This window comes from Pongo pygmaeus, chromosome 4, assembly GCF_028885625.2.
Source record: "Pongo pygmaeus isolate AG05252 chromosome 4, NHGRI_mPonPyg2-v2.0_pri, whole genome shotgun sequence".
NCBI lineage: Eukaryota > Metazoa > Chordata > Mammalia > Primates > Hominidae > Pongo > Pongo pygmaeus.
This window is the reverse complement of record NC_072377.2, coordinates 160,202,982-160,225,898: the sequence shown is the minus strand read 5'-3', so window position 1 is coordinate 160,225,898 and position 22,917 is coordinate 160,202,982. Positions and strand designations below refer to the sequence as shown.

Here is a 22,917-nt window from a genome sequence, read left to right as displayed (position 1 = left end):
GAGTCTTTAGGGTTTTCTAGGTATACAATCATGTCATCAGCAAACAGCAACAGTTTCACTTCCTCTTTACTGATTTGGATGCCCTTTATTTCTTTCTCTTGTCTGATTCCTCTGGCTAGGACTTCCAGTATTGTGTCAAATAGAAGTGGTGATAGTGGGCATTCTTGTCTTGCTCCAGTTCTCAGGGGGACTGCTTTCAACTTCTCCCCATTCAGTATAACGTTGGTTGTGGGTTTCTTATAGATGGCTTTTATCACCTTAAGGCGTGTCCCTTCTATGCTGATTTTGCTGAGGGTTTTAATCATAAAGGGATGCTGAATTTTGTCAAATGCTTTTTCTGTGTCTATTGAGATGATCGTGTAATTTTTGTTTTTAATTCTGTTTATGTGGTGTATCACATTTATTGACTTGTGTATATTAAACTATCTCTGCATCCCTGGTATGAAACCCACTTGATCATGGTGGATTATCTTTTTGATATGCTGTTTGATTTGGTTAGCTACTATTTTGTTGAGGATTTTTGCATCTATGTTCATCAGTGATATTGGTCTGTAGTTTTCTTTATTTTTTGTTATGTCCTTTCCTGGTTTGGGAATTAGGGTGATATTGGCTTCATACAATCCTCTTTCTCTATCTTTTGGAATAGTGTCACTAGGATTGGTACCAATTTTTCTTTGAATGTCTCATAGAATTCAGCTGTGAATCCATCTGGTCCTGGACTTTTTTTTGTTGGTATCTTTTTAATTACCACTTCAATCTCGCTGCTTGTTATTGGTCTCTTCAGAGTTTCTATTTCTTTCTGGTTTAACCTAGGAGGGTTGTGTACTTCCAGGAACTTATCCAATTCCTCTTGGCTTTCTAGTTTATGTGCATAAAGTTGTGCATAGTAGCCTTGAATGATCTTTTGTATTTCTGTGGTATCAGTTGTAATCGCTCCTGTTTCATTTCTAATTGATCTTATTTGGATCTTCTCTCTCCCTTTCTTGGTTAATCTCGCTAATGGTCAATCAATTTTATTTATCTTTTCAAAGAACCAGTTTTTTGTTTCATTTACCTTTTGTATTGTTTTTGTTTGTTTGTTTGAATTTCATTTAATTCTGCTCTAATCTTGGTTATTTCCTTTCTTCTGCTGGATTTGGGTTTGGTTTGTTCTTGTTTCTCTAGTTCTTGAGGTGTGACCTTAGATTGTCTATTCGTGCTTTCAGATTTTTTGATACAGGCATTTAAGGCTATGAACTTTCCTCTTGGCACTGCCTTTGCTGCATCCCAGAGATTTTGATAGGTTGTGTCACTATTATTGTTCAGTTCAAAGAATGTTTTAATTTCCATCCTGATTTCATTGTTGACCCAATGATCATTCAGGAGGAGGTTATTTAATATCCATGTATTTGCATGGTTTTGAGGGTTCCTTTGGAGTTAATTTCCAATTTTATTGAATGTGATCTGAGAGAGTACTTGATATAATTTCAATCTTCTTAAATTTGTTGAGACCTGTTTTGTGGCCTATCATATGGTCTATCTTGGAGAATATTCCATGTGCTGATAAACAGAATGTATATTCTGCAGTTGTTGGGTAGAATGTTCTGTAAATACCTGTTAAGTCCATTTGTTCTAGGGTACAGTTTTAACCCCTTGTTTCTTTGCTGACTTTCTGTCTTGATGACCTGTCTAGTGCTGTCAGTGGAGTATTAAAGTTTCCCACTATTATCGTGTTGCTGTCTATCTCATTTCTTAGGTCTAGCAGTAATTGTTTTATAAATTTGGGAGCTCCAGTGTTAGATGCATATATATTTAGAATTGTGATATTTTCCTTTTGGACTATTCCTTTTGTCATTATATAATGTCCCTCTTTGTCTTTTTTAACTGCTGTTGCTTTAAAGTTTGTTTTGTCTGATATAAGAATAGCTACTCCTGCTTACTTTTGGTGTCCACTTGCATGGAGTATCTTTTTCTACCCCTTTACCTTAAGTTTATGTGGGTCCTTATGTATCAGGAGAGTTTCTAGAAGACAATAGATACTTGGTTGGTGAATTATCCATTCTGCCATTCTGTATCTTTTAAGTGGAGCTGTTAGGCCATTTACAACCAACATTAGTATTGAGATGTGAGGTACTATTCATTGTGTTATTTGTTGCCTCAATCCCTTGCTTTTGTTGTTGTTTTATAGGTCCTGTGAGATTTATGCTTTAAGGAATTTCTATTTTATTGTATTTTGAGGATTTATTTCAAGATTTAGAGTGCCTTTTAGCAGTTTTTGTAGCGCTGGCTTAGTAGTGGCAAATTCTCTCAGTATTTGTTTGTCTGAAAAAGACTTTCTTTCCTTCATTTATGAAGCTTAGTTTTGCCAGATACAAAATTCGTGGCTGATAATTGTTTTGTTTAAGGAAGCTAAAAATAGGACCCCAATTCCTTCTACCTTGTAGGGTTTCTGCTGAGAAATTTGCTATTAGTCTGCCTGGTTTTCCTTTATAGGTTACCTGATGCTTTTGCTTTACAGCTCATAAGATTTTTCCTTTGTCTTGACTTTAGATAACCTGATGTGCCTAAGTGATTATCTTTTTGTGATGAATTTCCCAGGTGTTCTTTGAGCTTCTTGTATTTGGATGTCTAGATCTCTAGCAAGGTTGGGGAAGTTTTCCTCAATTATTCTCTCGAATATGTTTTCCAAACTTTTAGGCTGTTCTTCTTCCTCAGGAACACCAATTATTCTCAGGTTTAGTTGTTTTAACATAATGCCAAACTTCTTAGAGGTTTTCATTTTTTTAATTCTTTTTGTCTTTGTCAGACTGGGTTAATTTGAAAGTCTTGTCCTTGAGCTCTGAAGTTCTTTCTTCTACTTGTTTGATTCTATTGCTGAGAGTTTCCAGTGCATTTTGCAATTCTCTAAGTGTGTCCTTCATGTCCAGAAGTGATTGTTTTTTATTTTTGCTGTCTATTTCACTGGAGATTTCCCATTAATATCTTGTATCTATTTTTTTTTTTTATTTCTTTGAGTTGGACTTCACCTTTCTCTGGGGCTTCCTTGATTGGCTTAATAGTTGACCTTCTGAATTCTTTTTCTGGCAATTCAGAGATTTTTGTCTTGGTTTTGATCCACTGCTGGTGAGCTAGCGTGATCTTTTGGGGGTATTAAATAACTTTGTTTTGTCATATTGCCAGAATTGTTTTCCTGGTTCCTTCTCATTTGATTTGACGATGTGAGAGGGAAGATCTGGGGCTCAAGTGCTGCTGTTCAGATTCTTTTGTCCCATGGGGTGCTCCCCTGATGTGATGCTCTCCCCCTTCCCCTAGGGATAGGGCTTTCTGAAAACTGAACTGCAGTGGTTGTTATTATTCTTCTGGATCTAGCCATCCAGCAGAGCTACCAGGCTCCAGGCTGGTAATGGGGAGTGTCTGCAAAGAATCCTGTGATGTGATCCATCTTCAGATCTCTCAGCCATACCTACCAGCACCTACTCCGGTGGAGGCAGCAGGGGAGTGAAGTGTACTCTGCGAGAGTCCTTGGTCGTATTTTTGTTATGTGCCCAGGTTTTGTGTTTGTTGGCCTCCAGCCAGGAGGTGGTGCTTTCAAGAGTGCATCCGCTACCATTGTATAGGGAGGATTCAAGCTTGCCCTAGGGTCAGGCAGTGAGCAGAGCCGTAGAGCTGCCAAAGGACTGTGTCATTTGTCTTATGCTACCAGGGTGGGTAGAGAAAGACCATCAGGTGAGGACAGGGTTAGGCATGTCTGAGCTCAGATTCTCCTTGGGCAGGGCCTGCTGCGGCTGCTGTGGGGGACGGGGCTGTGGTTTTCAGGCCAATGGAGTTATGTTCCCAAGAGGATTATGGCTGCCTCTGCTGTATCACACAGGTCACTGGTGAAGTGGGGGAAAGCTGGCAGCCATTGGCCTCACCCAGCTCCCACGCAGCTACCAGCTCCAAAGGCTGGCCTCACTCCCACCATGCCCCTGCAATAGCACTGAGTTTATTTCCAGGCAGCTAGTGAGCAGAGCTGAGAACTTGCCCCAGGCTACAAGCCTTCTGGCTGAGAAAGCAAGTCAACTCACAGTTCCCCTATTGTCCCATGGAGTCTGCAATGGCAATCTACCTCCTTCAAAGGGCCTGTGATTCTCTTGGCTTTCCTGGTATGTTCCTATGGTAGTTCTTGGAGCAAAAGTTCACAGTGTGGGTCTCCACATGCTCCTCTGTTCATCCGAGTGGGAGCTGCAAATTAGTCCTGCCTCCTATCTGCCATTTTCCAACCCTATGCTGCAGTGGAGGTTTTGCGTAGAAAATGCTTTGATAGTCCATTAACTAAAAAAAATAAACAAAAGTCCTCCTAAGATACTGCTTTTCTGATAAAGCATTTGTGCTCAGGCCTGGAAGTCTAATTTCCTACTAGTAAAATAAAATATTTCAGTCCATTAATGTAGTACAATTCATCCAGTAAATTCTCTAATAAGTAGGGGGTGGAGGATAAAGATGAGAATTGAGTGGGATTCAAGTGTGGCAATTTTCTGAAATGATGAACTGCTCCAAAAAACATCAAGCTTGATCACACAGTCTCTAAGTTGGAAAGTAGAGGTGATGAGTTAAGAAACTAGTGAAATGAAGGACAGCCATTAACGAGAAGCCAGATGAGGACAACTATACCAGGAAGCAGGAGGGAATGTCCTTGTCAGTCTCACCAAGGATTCAGTAGCATGGTGGATAGGTGTGCTTTTTCCTCTTCTTATCCTGTAGAATCCAGTCATTTTTATTTGTTTCTTCCTTCATTCATTCATTCAACCAGCACACGGTTCTTTAGTGTCTTCCTAGCATTTTTCTAGGCATTAAAGACACATCAACAGACAAATCATCCAACTTATGGGCTATTGGGGAGACAACAGACAATTAAACAAGCATTTGCCGTCAAGAGTGGTACTATGGGAGCGTGTGTTAACAAAGTCTAACCTGGCCTCTAAGGTCAGAGAAAGATTTTCTTTTCTTTCCTTTGTTTCTGTTTTGAGACAGAATCTTACTCTGTTGCCCAAGCTACAGAGCAGTGGCATGATCACAGCTCTCTGCAGCCTCGACCTCCCGTGGGCTCAGATGATTCTCCTAGCTAAGCCTCCCTTGTAGCTGGGACAATTTCCACAGGAGCAAGAACAACATGGATTAGAAAGGTGAGCCGGACACACTGGCTCACGCCTGTAGCAGATCACGAGGTCAGGAGATCGAGACCATCCTGGCTAACGCAGTGAAATCCCATCTCTACGAAAGGTACAAAAAATTAGCCGGGCGTGGTGGCAGGAACCCTTAGTCCCAGCTACTTGGGAGGCTGAGGCAGGATAATGGCATGAACCCGGTGGATGGAGCTTGTAGTGAGCCGAGATGGAGCCACTGCACTCCAGCCTGGGCGACAGAGCGAGACTCCATCAAAAAAAAAAAAAAAAAGTGAGAACAGGATGCAAAATGCTATTTGTTCACCAGAAGCGAACCCAAATACCCAAATGTTCACATCCTCAAATAGTGGGCACATTGGTAGGAGTAGGAAGTCTTAAGAACAAACTTCAGAGGTTCACCATGATGAGTTAGGTATTTAATAGGTATTTAATTATTTTTATCATATTTATTTTACTTTATTTTATTTTATTTTATTTTTTGAGACAGAGTCTTGCTTTGTCACTCAGCATGGAGTGCAATCCAGTGATACAATCCCGGCTCACTGCCACCTCCACCTCCCAAGTTCAAGCGATTCTCCTGCCTCAGCCTCCCAAGTAGCTGGGTCTACAGGCATGTGCCACTGCACCTGGCTAATTTTTTTGTATTTTTAGGAAAGATGGGGTTACACCATGTTGGCCAGGCTGGTCTCAAACTCCTGACCTCAGGTGATCCACCCACCTCGGCCTCCCAAAGTGCTGGGATTACAGGCATGAGGCACTGTGCCTGGCCTATTTATTTATTTATTTTTGAGACAGGATCTCACTCTCACCCAGGCTAGAGTGCAGCAGTGCAATCTTGGCTCACTGCAGCCTTGACCTCCTGGGTTCAAGCGATCTTCTCACCTCAGCTTCCTGAAACACACGCCACCATGCCAGCTTTTTTGTTTTGTTTTGTTTTGTTTTTGTGACAGAGTCTTGCTCTGTCACCCAGGCTGTAGTGCAGTGATGTGATCTCAGCTCACTGCAACCTCCACCTCCTGGGTTCAAGAGATTCTCCTGCCTCCACCTCCTGAGTAGCTGGGATTACAGTCATGGGCCACCACACCTGGCTAATTTTTGTATTTTTTGTAGGGACAGGATTTTGCCATGTTGGCCAGGCTGGCCTTGAACTCCTGGGATCAAGCAATCCTCCCGCCTCAGCCTCCCAAAGTGCTGGGATTACAGATATAAGCCACCGCACCTGGCCAGGATTTTCTTCAGAGGAGTAATCAAGGGGTAGAGAAGAAGGTTCCAGGCAGAGAAACAGCATATGCAAAGGCATGAAAGGGCTTGGTAGGTTTAGAGATCGGAAAGATGCCCACGGCATCTGGATAAATACAGGGTGGGGTTGGAGACTTGGATATGAGGCAGAAAACATGCAGAAAGAATTCCTGGAGCCCCTTGAGAACCACAGGCTGGGTCCATTATCCTGAGCCCAATGGGAGCCTCACAAGGGCTTTAAACAGGAGTACAAAGTGGTATGATGGATTTGTGTTTAGAAATATGACCTTGGCTTCTATGTGGCTAATTGATTTGATCCTGGGAGTCCCATAAGGGGACCCCTGATAATCTGAGCTAAGGTGGCAGTAGTAAAGACAGAGAGAAAAGGATTGAGGATCAGTAGGCAGGACTTTGAAATGATAGGATGTGAGCCATGAGGGGGTAAAAGGAGAGGAAGATGACCTCCAGGTTCTAGACTGTTCAATTGAATGAATGGTGAGCAATCGCCTGACCTTCTGCCTTGCCTGATAACTGGCACCACTGTACCCTGCTTGGCCTTATCCTGGACTGGCAGAGCAGTTTGTGATTACAAAGACACCCAAACACTTCTGCCTATAAATCAGTTGTTAGCCAAGAAAATTAAGTCATTATCTGCAATATATGAGAAAACAAAGAAGGGGCACATGCACACACCCACACACACACTTACACACAAAGATGAAGACACAGAGACAGACAGGCAGACCAACCCACGAATGGGCAAACCTGCTTAGAGGGCTGGAGAATTTATGTAGAGTGGGGAACCTGATCCAAGGTTGTCAAACTAGGGAATTTTATTGCCTATAATTTTCTATTTCTTTTTATTTATCTCTTTTTTTTTTTCTGTGATGTCTTCTTTCTTTCCTGGAGCTTTATTATCCTGGATCATTTTATATATTCTTTGTCTCCCCTGTTCTCCAAACTGAACTTTCTTTCTCTTCTGTCAAAACTTGCCTGCTCTGTGTTCTACTTCTTTAGTGTCAGGTCAGCCTTGTACAGCTAATCTCATTTCAGTATTGGGCAGTTTAACTGATGATCCCTCAAAGAATTTTTTTTTTTTTTTTTGGAGATAGAGTCTTACTCTGTCGCCCAGGCTGGAGTGCAATGGTGCGATCTCAGCTCACTGCAACCTCTGCCCCAGGATTCTAGCAGTTCTCCTACCTCAGCCTCCTGAGTAGCTGGGATTACAGGTGCCCGCCACCATGCCCGGCTAATTTTTTTGTATTTTTAGTAGAGATGGGGTTTCGCCAAGTTGGCCAGGCTGGTCTTGAACTCCTGACCTCTGGTGATCCACCTGCCTCGGCCTCCCAAAGTGCTAGGATTACAGGCGAGAGCCACTGTGCCCAGCCAAAGTTTTTTTTTTTTCATTCTAAACAAATCTTTAAATGTTAAAGAGTGAATAATTGATGCCTGTCAAGCTTCACCTCAGCAGAGGAAATGATATTGGTAGATGTTCCTGTTAGGTAAAGTTGATCAGGAGAGCTTCCCCATAAAAAGAAAGGAAAAGTTATTTATTTCCACTATCCACAAAATCAATAATACATTCTTCTTACAGAAAACTGAGCACGTAAGCTGGATGTTGTGGCACACACCTGTAGTCCCAGAGACTCCAGAGGCTGAGTCAGGACAACGGCTTGAGCCCAGGAGTTTTGGTGGTGGTGGTGGTGGTGGTGGTGTTTTGCCATATTTTATAGTTTATAAGGAGGTAACTGCTTCCAGGCATATAAGCCCCACATGATGTTTAAAATCAGAGCCTGAGGTTGAATCCTACCTTGTCTTTCTCCTCCTTGGCTGGTATGCATGTGCTCAGGTCTCTGTTCAGAAAGCCAGGAGTAGAAGGCCATTGGTCAGGAGTAGTGGTGCTCCATTGTGCTGATGAGGTCACTCTGGTCCTCCAGGAGCTCCAGAACTTGCTGCAACATAGCCCTACCTAGAACTGGGCAGATGCTCAGGGTGAGTGCAGGCCAAGATGTGCAGGAAGTGGCAGCCCTTCTTCAGGTGATTTGGTTTCTGGCAGTCTTCCTGAATTATCCAGTGGATTTTCCTATGCAGGTCTTTGTCTTTTCTGGTTACACAGCATAGGTTATCAAAACCACCATCTTTCTGGAAAACGAGTCCTTTTTCCTGCAGCTGTTGCATAGCATTTTAAAATATGCTATAAATTGCCTTGAAAGTGATATCCTTCTTAAAATTTCCTTGGTCCGAGCAGGCGCTGTCAGTAACAGGCTGGTTAGCAAGGGACAGCAAAGGCTCCACCATTTCCAACTCCTGCTGGTCAAAGGTCTGCACCCTGTTCTTCATGGGGAATTCTTTGGCTTTTTCACTCAGCAAACACATGAGACTAGTGAAGGCCAGGACACCTGGATTGCTTAGTGCTTCTTCTTTCTCTAAGTCTGGGCAATGGAAAGGCTTGGTCTAAACTTTCCTGTAGATTAACGGGCAGCCCAAACACCCTTGCAATTTGAATGTTCCACACTGGATGGTCCACTTTATAATAAGCAGTGGCATAAATTTCTCACTCATCTCTGCACGTGTAGACATAGCCTCTGATTCAGAACATGTCCCCAGTTTCAATTTTTGTTCTCTACTCAATGGTGTCTTGCAGCTTCTTGAGTATTGAGGTAAAGCTCAGTTCTCTTGCTGCATTTGGAGCAGCAGATAAAAACTTGATATTGCTCAATATTTTCTAGCAGATGCAGTTTATAACTCCAGTGCTGATATAGTTTAGATATGTGTCCCTGCCCAAATATCATGTTGAATTGTAATCCCCAATGCAGGTAAGGCCTGGTAGGAGGTGTTTGTATTATGGGTGCAGATCCCTCATGGCTTGGTGCTGTCTTCATGATAGTGAGTTCTTGCAAGATCTGGTCATTTAAAAGTGTGACCCTTCCCCAGCCACTCTCTCTCCCTTGCTCCTGCCTTCATCCTGTGATATGCCTGCTCCCCATTCACCTTCCACCAACTGTAAGCTTTCTGAGGGTTCTGTAGTAGCCAAGCAGATGCCAGCACCATGCTTCCTATAAAACCTGCAGAACCATGAGCCAATTAAATCTCTTTTCTTTATAAATTACCCAGCCTCAGTTATTTATTTATAGCAATGCCAGAACAGCCTAATACAAGTGCTATCATCTACAACTGTAGAAAACCTCTCTTTCTCTCACTCCAATGGCAGTTCCCAAGATACACCTGTTTTATTGGTTCCCGTCGCACAAAAATACACCTGGCACCCGTCAGGACTCCTTCAAGTCTAGGATATAGACTTAATGTAGAGCTTTGCAAAGGCTAGGAACACGGGATTCAGACCCCACACAAGGGAAAGGGTCTTCTCTTCACACTGGCTGAATTCAGTTTGCATCAAGAGGCTGGGCTGTGGTTTCCAGCAAATCCTGAAAGGTTCTGCATCACTGTGTCAAGGATCTTGAAACTGCTTTAAACGGGTGGGGTCCAGGGAGGAATGGGCACCTTCCTGGCCATGCATGTGTTGAAGTACAGTGGGTGGGTCTGCCTGGGCAACACAGCGAGACCCTTTCTCAAAAAAAAAAATTAAAATTTTTAAAATACAAATTGAAAAAAACTTTCTATACTTTAAAATAATCTGATATAATTTTTCTATATTTACTTCCTTTTCTGTTTCTCAGAATAATATTCATAGGTTGAAATAATATGGTTGTGCTCACATGATAACTGCAATTTTATGTCTCTCTATTTTCCCTTGGTATTTTAAATAAGATTTCCCTTGTTATCACAGGCTTTTGAAGAATATATTTAATATATTTATAGTATTATGTAGAAAGTCCTGTTGGGCTTAATTTAGTTTAAATTTCCACAACTGTTAGACAATTATTTTTATAGTTATTTCCAATTTTCCTTGATAAATAACACTGCAGTGAAAATCTTTAAAGAATAGGTTTTAATTTAATTTTTGCTAATAATGTCTGCTCAAAACAAAATTAATATTATCTGAGTCCCTGTTCTGAGATTTCCTCCAAGTCTTTACAAACTCCTGTACAACAAACATTCTTCTTTCCTTTTTCTTCCTAGGGAAATATTCCTTATCCTTCATGACCTAGCTCAAGTGCAAGCATCTGTGACACTTTCCTGGGTCATCTAAGACTTCCTAATAACTGCCTTCTGTGGGTTCACACAGAACTTTGGCTACAAATCACAGCATCGCATTGAGGTGACCTGGCTCAAAACTTACTTCCTTGGAGGGCCCCATGATGTCCCTGCCAAAGCTAGATCAGTCCCTTTGTTAAATGTTCTGGTGGTGGCTCTAGAATTATCCTTCACAGCATATATTATAATTATAGTTAAATGATGAATTGGGTAATTATTTCTTCATGCCTGCCTCCTTCATTGGAATATAAGCAGACTGTTTCAATATTCTCATGCTCTGCCCTCAGAGCATTACAACTAGTTGGTGCTCAGGAAACGTCTATTCACTAAATGAATGGAAGGATGGATAAATGATCTTCCAAAAATATTTTAAACATAAGAAGCATCTAGAGAGGAATAAAATATGAAGAAAGAGTTCTCTTTACTCAGAGAAATGTTTCCATGTGCTCGTAATCTACACCAGTATTATAGTCAACATGCATTGTGTGATTATTATAAGCCAAGTGCTGTGCTAACCTTTTTTACTGGCTCTATTTCATTGGCTCTATTTATTAAGATAATATTGGTCTTAGGAGACGCATACAACTAAGCCCTTCTCTTTATTTTGAGATGAAGAACTGGAGGCTCAGAGAGACTACATAATTGCCTATGGTCACACAAATAGTAAGTGGTGAAACTAGAATTTGTCTGACTTGAATTTAAGTTCTCAGCCATTGCCTTTAGTCTATTTGGGCTGCTATAACAAATGCCATAAACCACTTGGCTTATAGACAGCAGAAATGTGTTTCTCACAGTTCTGGAGGCTGGATGTCGGAAATCATGGTGCCATCATGGTCAGATTCTAGTGAGGAATATCTTCCAGGTTGCAGATGACTGCCTTCTTGTATCTTCACATGGTGGAAAGAGAGCTAGGGAACTCTCTGGGGTCCCTTTTATAAGTTCACTAATCTCATTAATGAGGGCTCCACCTTGACAACCTAATTACCTTCCAAAGGCTCCACTTCCTAGTATCATCACATTGGGAGTTAGGATTTCAACATATGAATTTTAGAAAGACACAAGCATTCAGTTCACTGAAGCCACTATGTGATATCTTCTGGAATGTTCTGTCTTAACACTGAACCAGAATTTCCTTCTGGATAACCTCTCATTCAGTGCAGTTGGGTCTCTACAGCCATGGAGAACAGGCTAGGTTTTTCTCACCATAGCTGTCCTCAGTACACAAAGACTCATCCTCTGCCCAAAAAATCCCACTCCAGGTTTAATCATTCCTAATTCCTCCAGCCATTCCACTTGGGGCTAGAACGTTAAGTTTTCTGAATTTTGTTTAGTGCTTTTATTTTCACTTGAGTAATTTACCTTTCCCTTGGAGAATTAGTCAATTCCTATATCTGAAAGAGGAAAGGGTGAATAGCAGCAAAAAGAATTAAAAAAAAAACCAACAACAAATGTGTTGTGATCTCTTCTTCACTGAAGAGAGGTGGCATAGCATAATGATTGAGCCCATAAACTCTGGAGACAGACTGTTTAGGTTCAAATCCTGGCTCTACCACTTACTGGCCACATGAGCTTGAACAATTACATAAATTCTAAATCAGCTCGATTGAACTCCTGGACTGCTGAGTGCACCATGGCTAACAGAGATTGAGTACCACCCTCCTGGCCATCTTCTTACAGCCAAGAAAGGCTGCTACCTCCTGACACCCTAGAGATATTTGCTGAGCACCTCCTAGGCTCCTGCTGTTATAAGCATTTTGCCTGCAGGAACTCACTTTGTCCACACAGCAACCCTATGAAGTGGATCCTCTTATTGTCCCCACTGCATAGATGTAGTAAAGGCCCCTGGGAAATTGTCATGTCCAGGCTCCCTCAGCTGATAAGTGGAGGAGCAGGTAATCTAGCTGCAGAGGCTGTGCTCCTAACCACTCTGTCCTGCTGCCTCAACTTTATAAACCCATCTTTAGGGACCTTCACAGTCTGCACGCTTGAACAACTCACCTTAAATTCTTCCACTCTGAGCGATTTGACTCCTCTGACAAACTCTTATCTCCCGGATAGTCTTTGCCGTTCTTGCCTGCCCTCCCTTACGAGGGTTATTAAAATTGGAGCATGGCTCATGGTGATTGATGGCCCAGAGGCTGATCATTCACTACCTCACCTGGCTCATGGTAAATATTTACTTTTTGTTGTAGAGGAACAATGAGGTTTCATACAGGAGATGGATGTCGAGTGTATATATGATACTATGCTTGTCTGACTGCTTTGAATACCCAACTCTCATTTCCCTGGCTTATTCCGGGAGGGGAGGAGGTGCCGCAAAGTGAGCTGTTTGACTTTTCAGAGGAGGCTCAGGAGGTTTGCCAGCTGGATGGATTTCTTTTTTTCTTACTGAACGACTAGAAACATAGTCTCTCTCAGTAATTTAAGATCTAGCCAGGAGTCATCAGTAACACAAGTATCAACGGTTGCATTATTTACCTAATATTGTTCCTTAAACTGACTCACATTTTAAACACAGATACATAATTTAGCCTTGCCCTAAGCAATAATGTCCCTCAAATCATGGATGTGATATGCTAATTTCACTAACGCATATTGCAGTATGTATGTAACTGTTGAAATGCAAAATGCTTTTTCTTGTCCTTGTGAATGTGTCTCATTAGGACTAGGCGATGGGTGACTTGTGTGCCGCTGTCAGCCCTGGCACCTCCTCGCTCTGTAATTCTTTACAGGTTGCAGCTCTTTTCTGCACCTCCATCTCGCCATCTACAAAATGAGCGGGCTTTTAGCACTCCATCTTTCTACTCTTTGTTTTCTCTTTCCAGCTCCAGGTAATGTTTATAACAGGAAAATAAGAGTTCATATAGGCAGACAGGTTAATCTAAAAATTTTTCTCAGTTACAGAAAGGCAGTTTCCAATCTTTACCTTGGAAGTAGTTTGGTAGTTCTTGTCATTCATCTATTATTGCTACTCAGAGAAATACATGAGGAGAGATGAAGCAACTGAAAAGTTCTGTAATGTAGTTAGAATAGAGTCTAAGTTGAGAGGTGGATGGAGGGGGGAAAGAGACAGAGCAGGAGTGGGCAAGCTATTGAATTGCAAATCCCGCTTTCTAAGGACATTCCCCAAACTTTTAGCTGATATGTCTTCTAGTTTTCACCTCCTTTCTTGTCCTTTCCCTCTTTTTCAGCTCTTCTCCACCCTTTCTCTCTCTCTCTTCTGTCTTTGGACCTCCTTTCCCTTCCTCTCTCCTTTCCCTTCTTTTGTTTCACCACGAATTTTCTATTACATGTGGCAACATGAAAACATGTGCTTCTGTTTCTACAAACTCAGACAATAAGCCAGGTATTATTTTAGAAAATACAATTTCTGAGAAAAAAATTAAATATATATATATATTTGGCTCAAGAGAACTTTGGCAAGAGGAAGGATGTTTTTGACCCTGGGTACTCCTGTCTCCTTCCCCCTGCCTGTCCTCTGCCTTCCCTCTGGTCCTCACAGCATGGGCTCTGGGGCACCAGGGACAAAGCTTACCTGTTCTCTCTCCTGCTGCTATATCACAGCTGAAAGGACCTAAGATCATCTCAGCTAAGCCTCTTATTTTTCATGTGGGGCAACTGAGGTTCAGAGAGGAGAAGGACCTGCCTTGGCATACCATAGTTTAGTTTGGAGGCAGGGATGGGGCTAGAATCTTGATCTTGAGACTCCTGCACCAGGTTCTTGCTACTCTATGGGTTTTGCCAAGTGATTCCTGCCATCCTGGATCACTCTGTCCTGACAGATCCTTGTTAGAACCACGTTTTCACACAATCTAATAACAACTGGTCATTCTCCTTCCAAGCACTCTCACTCTCGTATTTAGTTAATTCCTTCTTTACAGATTGTGGCTCACGCCTGCCTTTCCTTTTAAGTGCCATGAGGGCAGGGATAACGTTTTTTAATCCCAGTTCCCATAGCAATAATAACAGTAAATACTTAGTTATTGTATTAGTTAGGCACCTACCTTAGGCCAGGCTGTGATCTGAACACTCCATGTGTTTAACTTATTAACAACCCCATAAGACAGGTGCCGTGGTTATCATCTTCATTTTACAGATAGAAAACTAAGATGCAAAGAGGTTAATTAATTTGCCAAATTTTTCACACTGCTAAGTGGCAGAATGGGGGTTCGAATTCCCACAGCCTCATTCCAGAAGACCTCCCTCCCCTCCACACTATATTGCCTGTCACACAGCAGATACTCAGAAAATACATATTGATTCAGTGCTTTATTTTGACTGTGCTTTTCAGGGAATGCCCTACTTTCCAATGTAAGTAAAGACCTGATGTTTTGAAACTCTCAGGGAACAGGAAGGAAGTAAATTTATTTTGGAATCAGGGTTCTTAAACTTTAGTGTGCTTGTGATTTTTTAGGATGCTTGTTAATGTAGATTCCTTGGCCCTGTCTGGGACGTTTTCTTACACAAATCTCTGGTAGTGGGGCCTGGGAATTTGAATTGTTAGCTGCCATCCAGGTGATGCCAGTGCAGGTAGCCTGGAGATGACAGTTTGGCAAACACTGCTTTAAAAGTCCTTCATTAAATACGTCAATCTGAGCAGTGGTACGCCACTTGCTGGAGATCTGAAACTGGTGCAACAACATCTATCTTTTCTGCTTCCCTTACCTAGGGAGTGGGTTTTGGCTCATTGAGTAACAGTTCACGAGACTTCTAGTGGGCTGGGGGCAAAACCAACAGGGGAAGCAGCATCTGTTAAATGACTGCTACTGAACCAGGAGCTACTTTGCGTTAGAGGGCATCATTAGCCCTCCTTTTGATGCCAGACACTCAGCAGCCATGGGTGGCTTCTCATCTCAGGAGCACTTCAGTATGGGGTCTGGTGGTGAGAGGGCTCACTGGTGTTTTGAGATCCATAAAGTGATTTCATTTGACCTAGGAGAGGAGACATCAGTGAGATAAGACAGGATGATAGGGACCTGCTCTTTCACATTTGGACACTATGGTTTTTGATGTACTGCCTTAGAGCACAGAACTCTTCTCCTGGCTGAGGAGAGGCTCATGCCCAAGAAGGGATAAAGCCATTGGAATAGGTGGCTTGTTACGTGTTCACATGAGTGGTCCTGTTGTTTTACTTCTACAGATATTCTCTGCTCTCTATGGATACCATTTACAGAAAACTTATAACTGCTCTCCTGTTGCTCCTATTTCTTATAACAATTTCCTCATCCACTTACCTTCCTTCCCATTGGCCATCAAGCACTTGCTGGGCACCTGCTTTGTCGTAGGCACCGTGTGAGGCAATGGGGACTTAGTGTCCACGACAAAGTGCTGCTCTCATGGAGTTTCCACTGCAGTGCAGGCTTACAGTTCTTCCTGTTTCCTGTTACCCTGATTCCCAATCTCTTTCCTGTAACTGCCAAATACTTCATTGTCTCATTCTTTTGTTATCCAAAATAAACAAACAGGTATCCTACTCTCTAGCTCAGACGTGTGTGTGTGTGTAATATATAGGTACATACACATACATGTATATACATAAACACATATGTACATATAAATACATGTATGCATATACACACCTACATATACATATATCTTTAGCAAGCAAAGGTTGACTCTCAAAGGTCAGGGTCATCATTTTATTATTATCTCAACCAATATTTTTGGGTGCCTACTATGTGCTAGTCACTATATGAGTGAAGCCAGACTCTGTTTTGAGGCTCAAGGAATCCCTTGCCAGTTCTTCTGGTGGGGGCTACATCCCTGCTTTTCAGAGCAGAAAGAAAGAGAAGGAACTTTCAGGCAGCTGTTTGTTTCTCTTTATTCGCGTCATTTATTAGAAAGAGTCATGGGACAAGAAAAGGTCCCATTGTGTTCACAACTAAAAAAACAGATTATTAACCCTACTGGAAAATCATGTTCTATGTATGTGTAATTAACGTGTTTCCTGTTCAGAGGATCCTAAAACCCAACAAGACAAACCCCAGATACCATCTTGATACACATGTGGATGCTTTTACCCCATCCTCTGAAGTCCCCAGCTATAAAACACTGCATTTTGTGAAATTTATTGGCAACAAATTAGCTTAGATTTATTGCAGATTATTGATTTCAGCATTCAAAGGTTAATGAGGTTTGTGTCTTCATTCAGCACTTCTGCTTTGGGGAGAATAATGAGATTGCCTGAAGACACAAACCATTCAATTAAAACAAACAGATGACGATAACGTGCATCTTGGCTGTATTCTGATACTTTTTTCCTCCCCCTTCTCTTTGCTTTTCTTTATCAACATATTCTAATTTCTCAGTTGATTTTTATTTTCACATGTGAAGAGATGATTCAGGTGATCCCAGGCTGCACTGTTATAAATTATAGGTAATTTCTTCCTGGACCCTATGTAGGGAAAGGGAGTTCACCTACACAGTCTATCAAGGGTTCTTTCTTCTGATACACCTACAGACATCTCTGCGTCTCCATGATAGAAATGCAAACTGATTAATGCTCAGTTAGAAACCCTAGACCAACAGAAAGATTCAACTGCACTGTGATCAGTGGGAGGCTGGAGGAGATGGAAGAGATATTGCATTTCCAGAGAGTGGCTAGCAACAGACTTTTGGCTGGGCTTAAGTAACTTCAAACAATTGTTTCTCTTTGACCACTACAGATTTTCTGGCTTCATAATCTATTTATGAATAGTTTTGCTTCTGTTTTCATTATGTGTGCTAACACAGACTTTTTATAGAGCACAGACTTTACCAAGTTTATTAATTTAATTCTAGATAAAATGATAAAGCATCCCGAGAGCTTGGGGTCTGCGTTCTTCAAGGTCTTTGTGAAGAATGCCACAGCCTGGATTCATGAAGAATAGTTTCTCTCCTCTCTGTATCTGGCTCAAAGCCTTATTGAAACACAAGCCTGGCTCTCCAGTGAAGAGCCACCCTGGATGCCACTGGAAATTATTTTCTCAACAGTAACTTTATGTCTATCCAAAGACAAATTACATTTTTGCTCAGGCATTCCTTTAATAGCTTCTCTTTGGTTTAATTTTTACGGGGGCACAGATGGAAAACAAGTTACTGGACCAAGTTTATGTTTTAGTCATGGAGTGTTAAGGCTGAGAGGAAGCTTAAAGTTCATTTGGGGCCTCCCTCTTATTTTGCCATCGGGAAAATGAAGTGCAGAAGGGAAGTCTCAAATCTAACACTGTGCAAAGCCAGCTCCCTGATTCTTCTGTCCACAAGAAAATGCAGGTGCTCTAGTGCTATGCTGATAAGAACCACCTTGAAAGCCCTGAGGCTGTCTTTACTCCTGGACTGATTCCTTGGAGGCCATAGATTATCCTGTATCTTCTTCCATTGCCTGTCAGCCACAAGCTGTTGCTGTAAAACCACTCAGAATGCATTTTGGTTGTGATGGGAGTGTACTAACTCAGTGAATTTTAGCTGAAATGTAATTCTTGAGAGCATATGCAATTAGCAAAACTAAAATCTGGAAAATGTTGAAGACCCTGTGGGGTCTCTTAGAACCTCAGACCTTGAGTTAGAAGACATCCTAGAAGTAATCTAGCCTGGCTCACAATTTAATGTACTTCAATCCTCTTTATAATATAATCCCTTGGACACCAGTGAAGGTACTACATCCAAGGCCTAAAGCACATTTCTTAAGTTTTTAATATTGGAGGACTTTCTGCAATGCTATTCCTTTCCTAAGATTTTTCATGCTATCTATCCCTGAAGTAGCATTCGTTAGCCAGGCTTGTTACTAATGGAGCTTACACAAATGTAACATGGTCTCCAAAACTTTGCCCTCTTTGCGTGAACATTAAATAATGCCTTAAAGAAACTTTTGGTATGACCTCTTTGCTAGCCATGTGGCCATTCTTGTCAACCAGAGATTTCTGCATTTCGAATGGAACCCAAGAAAGAAAAGACCCAGAATGATATGACCCCCATGTCCTTGAAGAGACAGTTGAGAAATATGACAGTGATGGTACAATTTTCTAAAGCTAAATGCAGTGATGTTAGAAGCTCTTAAAATAAGTATTTTGCATTGACGATACAGAGAGATAAATCCCACAGGAGAGTATCATAGGTAATATTATGCATTGAAAGGGCATGCATGTCCAGCTAGTGGGAGTGCTGCTGGTGCAAAGCTCTCAGCTGTCAAACCCTCCAGGAATTGAAGAGATCCATCTTGTCCAAGGTTATGTCCACTTCTTGGGAATGAGGGTCATCCAATAACTAGTTCATATCAGGTATAAAGCCTTGGCCCTCTACCCCCAACCTGTACAACTCTGAAGAATCATGCCAGCACCAGAACTTCCTGTGGGGTCAACTGAGAATTTTATTGGGACTGCATCACAGCTCAACTTTCTTGCTTTAAACGATCCTGCTTCCTTTCCTTCCCTTCCACAGGTGTTGACCCCAAGGACCCATCTTACTTAATCTCTTGCATACTGTCTTGTCAGCATCTGCTTTTTAGGAAACCCAACCTGCAACAGAGACAGCATCCTTTAGGATCACTATAGGATAGGCATCAGAAAATTCTGATAGGAATAATCTATTTCACTGCCTGTTTTTGTAAATAAAGTTTTATTGGAACACAGCCACATTTATTCGTGTGTATACTGTCTATGGCTGCCTTCGTACCACAGAGATCATATGAGTGTGGTCCACAAAGTAAAAAATGTTTATTATCTTGACCCTTCGCAGAATTAGTTTACTGATCTCTGCTATGGAATCCTGGGTGAAACAAATATCAGATGATAGAGAAATCTAGGACAAGAACCTCTCAGAACATTATGTATTCTAAATGGAATTTTAAGCATCTGTTTTACCAAATAATATTTGATTTGTTTCTCTCTAGTCATATTCACATCCACACTTTTCTCTGACTCTTTACTGGGCTGACATGGAGAAAATGAAAGACATTAATTTCTGATCCTAAGTTTGGGTTTTGACATAATAAAATGGCTGGCTTTCTACTGTGCTTTAGAGCTTACGAAAGCATTTTTGCATACTCATTCTCATTTATCTTGAGTTAGACAGGGCAGGGTTCACCAGTTTCCCTTGACTGATAAAGAAACTGAGGTTCAAAAAAATTAAGTTATTGCCTATGATCATGCAGTTATTTTTAAAGCCTGGATGTTTTGTTTCATATTTTAGTTATTTTTCTATTTGTTATCAAAGTAATAAGCAGTGAGGAGGCTAAAGGTGATTTTCTGAAGGAGAAAAATTTATCTTTTCTCAATTCTTGTTTATATATTAATTCATCAAACATTTATTGAACAGCACTGACTCAGTCAATATGTTCAAAGGTTAGTATCTTGAAAAGGCTCTACAGATGATTCTAATGCACTTCCATGGCTGGGGATTGCAGGGCCATGCTCTGATTGTTAATGTCTAATGTTATTAGGTGGTGCAAAAATAATTGTGGTTTTTGCAATTAAAAAAAAATGCAGGAACTGCAATTACTTTTGCACCAACCTAATAGTATGTTTGAGTAGGGCTTGCATTTATGAGGAGACACTTTTAACACAAGAGAATAATACCTTCTTGCTTTTCTTCTTTTAATTATCAATCCAAAAAGCAATTATGAAGTGCACTTCAGGTATCAGGCACTGTATGAGAAAATGGAGATAAATGATAAACTAAGAATGGTTCTCACCTTATGGAGCTCCCAACCTATATGGAAGAGAGACTATTAAGCAAGTAATAACCATAAGTGGGTCAGGTATTGGATAGGGGCAGTAAAGGATGCTTCTGATGGGCCTACCTGTCATAGGTGGGATCTGGGAGAGAACATTTAAATGCAAGCCAAAGTATGAGTAATAGCTACCCATGTGGAGAGGCAGAAGTGTGTGCTAGGTAGAGAGAATAGGATATTCAAAGGTTCAGGGATGAGAGAGAACATGATATAGTGGAAAAATTGACTGGAAAAGTTTATTCCAGCTGAAGTATAGAATGGAGGGGAAGATTGGTGAGAGATGAAGCTGAAGAGGAAGCTGAAGGTGCAGTTCCTGAGCTATTGCCTGCAAGCCACAGCAAAGGATTTTATCCTTATTCAAAGGGCATCAGGGAGCCATTTAAGGGGTTTAAACAGTAGAACAGCACTTATTTTTCCATAAGAAAAAAAAAAACCTGTTAGCTAAGTCCAAGGTAGCTGTTTTCCACGGATGAGTCAATAGACATAGAGACTGATTAAGGAAGCCAAGGTTAGAGTCACCATCTGTGTTTGCAAGCAAAAGTGGAGCTCTACACTTTCCAAGTGCAGTGCATTTTCTTTGATGACCTCTAGACCATTTCAGTGCCTGCAGTCAGAAACAATTCAAGCCCTACCCGCTCTGCCATTGTCAGTATCACTTTTGAAAACACCACAGACTTGTTTGCAGTGGCTTTCCTCCTTTGTCTCAGAGACACAAGTGACAGGGCATTGTGCTATCTAGGACTTCTCTCTGTTTATCAGCGTTTTGATTAAAGTCATTCGGAGGTTCTTTTCTTTGAATGAAAAGGATCTTCCTTGAAGGGGCAAGAGTGAGTAATTTCTGTTGAATTCATGTATTACTTAGGCAGAATGCAATGTTCTACTGAAATTACACCTGATTACAGACCATCACACCACTGCCCAGGGAACCCATTCCTCCTTTGGTAATGGGCCTTAAGGTTGTCTGTCCTCAGAAAGCAACAGGCAGCTGAAGAGAAGGGCAGATTTATACTTGATGCCGAAAATCTCAGTTGAATACGTTCAACATCCTAAATTACTTATGAGCCTGCAGGCATAGCTGAGGGAGAGGCTACAGTTTGGGGAGTTCATCAATGCCCTCCACTTTTCATCAAATGAAAGGGTAAAAAGTCGTTTCTCATATTGGAGAGGTAATGTTTCTTTTCTGAGCTTTTACTTGTTTTCCTTATTCTCCTTAGATCTTGCATGACAAATATATAAATGATGGACAGGAAAGTTTTACATTATAAACCATCTAGTGAGATAATGTGAGATGAGAAAGCCTTAGGGAAGGTTTCAAAAGATCCTTAATTTCTATGTGTTTGATGATCTTCCTGTTGCCTTTCTGTTATTCATTTCCAGTTTGATTTCCCTATGGTAAAGAACATACTCCGTATGATTTCAATTCCTTCATATTTGTTAATGTTTGTTTTGTGGCCCAGGATGTGGTCTGTGTTGGTGATTGTTCCACAGGCACATGAAAAGAATGTGTATTCTATTGTTGCTGAGTGGGATGATCTACATACGTCAAGTACATCTTGCCGGTTGATAGTGTTGTTGAATTCTTCTGTATCATTGTTGATTTTCTAATACTTCTATTAATTGTTGAGAGTGGGATGTGTAAGTCCCCAGCTATAATTATGGATCTGTCTATTTTTCTCCAGTGCTTGTCAGTTTTTTTCTTCACATTTTTTGCATCTCTGTTGTTTGGTATATCCACAGTTAGTATTTCTGTCTTCTTAGTGGAATGACCTTTTAATTATTATGTAAGGTCCCTCTCTATCTCTTGTAATTTTCTATGCCTTTAAGTCTACTTTGTCTTATATTAAAAGTCATCCCACCTTTTAAAAAAATTGTTTGCCCAATATATGTCTTTTTCACCCTTTTACTTTCAACCACCTATGTCATTATGTTTAAAGTGAGTTCCTTGTAGACAGTATAATTAGGTCATGATTTTTTTGGCAATCTCTGCCTTTCAGCTGGTATATTTAGACCACTTACAGTTAAAGTAATTATTGGTATATTAGGGTGTCAGTCTGCCATTTTATTTATTTTCTGTTTGTTTTCTGTGTCTTTTTTCTCTGTTTATCTTTTCTTACTTTCCTGTGGATTATTTTACATAGTACTGAAAGCTCTGCCCAGTGGAATAAGGCAAGAAAAAGAAATAAATGGCATAAAAACTGATAAGGAAGAAACAAAACTGACTTTGTGATGACATAATTGTGATAAAGGCTGGAAGGGATGCAGAGAAACTGAATTACTCAACAATTGCTGGTAAGAATATAAAATGACATAGTTGTATATTTTGATTTTAGTGTTAGTTACCAATGCTACACATCAGAAAAAATTACATGAAACTATATACACACACACACACACACACAATGTGCATGTATCTGAATAAGGTCTGTGAATTGTACCAACATCAATTACCGGTTTTGACATTATACTATAGTTATACAAGATGCTAACAGTGAGGGGAGCTTTGTAAAAGGTACACTGGACCTTCCTGTACATTTCTTTGCAATTTCCTGTGAATCTATAATTAAAAATGTAAAAGTTAAATACCAAATATAATAAAAAATTTAAAAAGTATTTAGCTATGAATACATAAATATTCACACTTGGGTTTGTGTGTGTGTGTATGTGTGTGTGTGT

At 40.8% G+C, this 22,917-nt stretch overlaps 1 pseudogene; it reads right to left on the bottom strand.

The window, feature by feature from the left end:
* Window positions 1-8,269: 8,269 nt before the first annotated feature.
* On the bottom strand, window positions 8,270-9,777 carry LOC129036261 (CST complex subunit STN1-like; annotated as a pseudogene).
* Window positions 9,778-22,917: the final 13,140 nt, after the last annotated feature.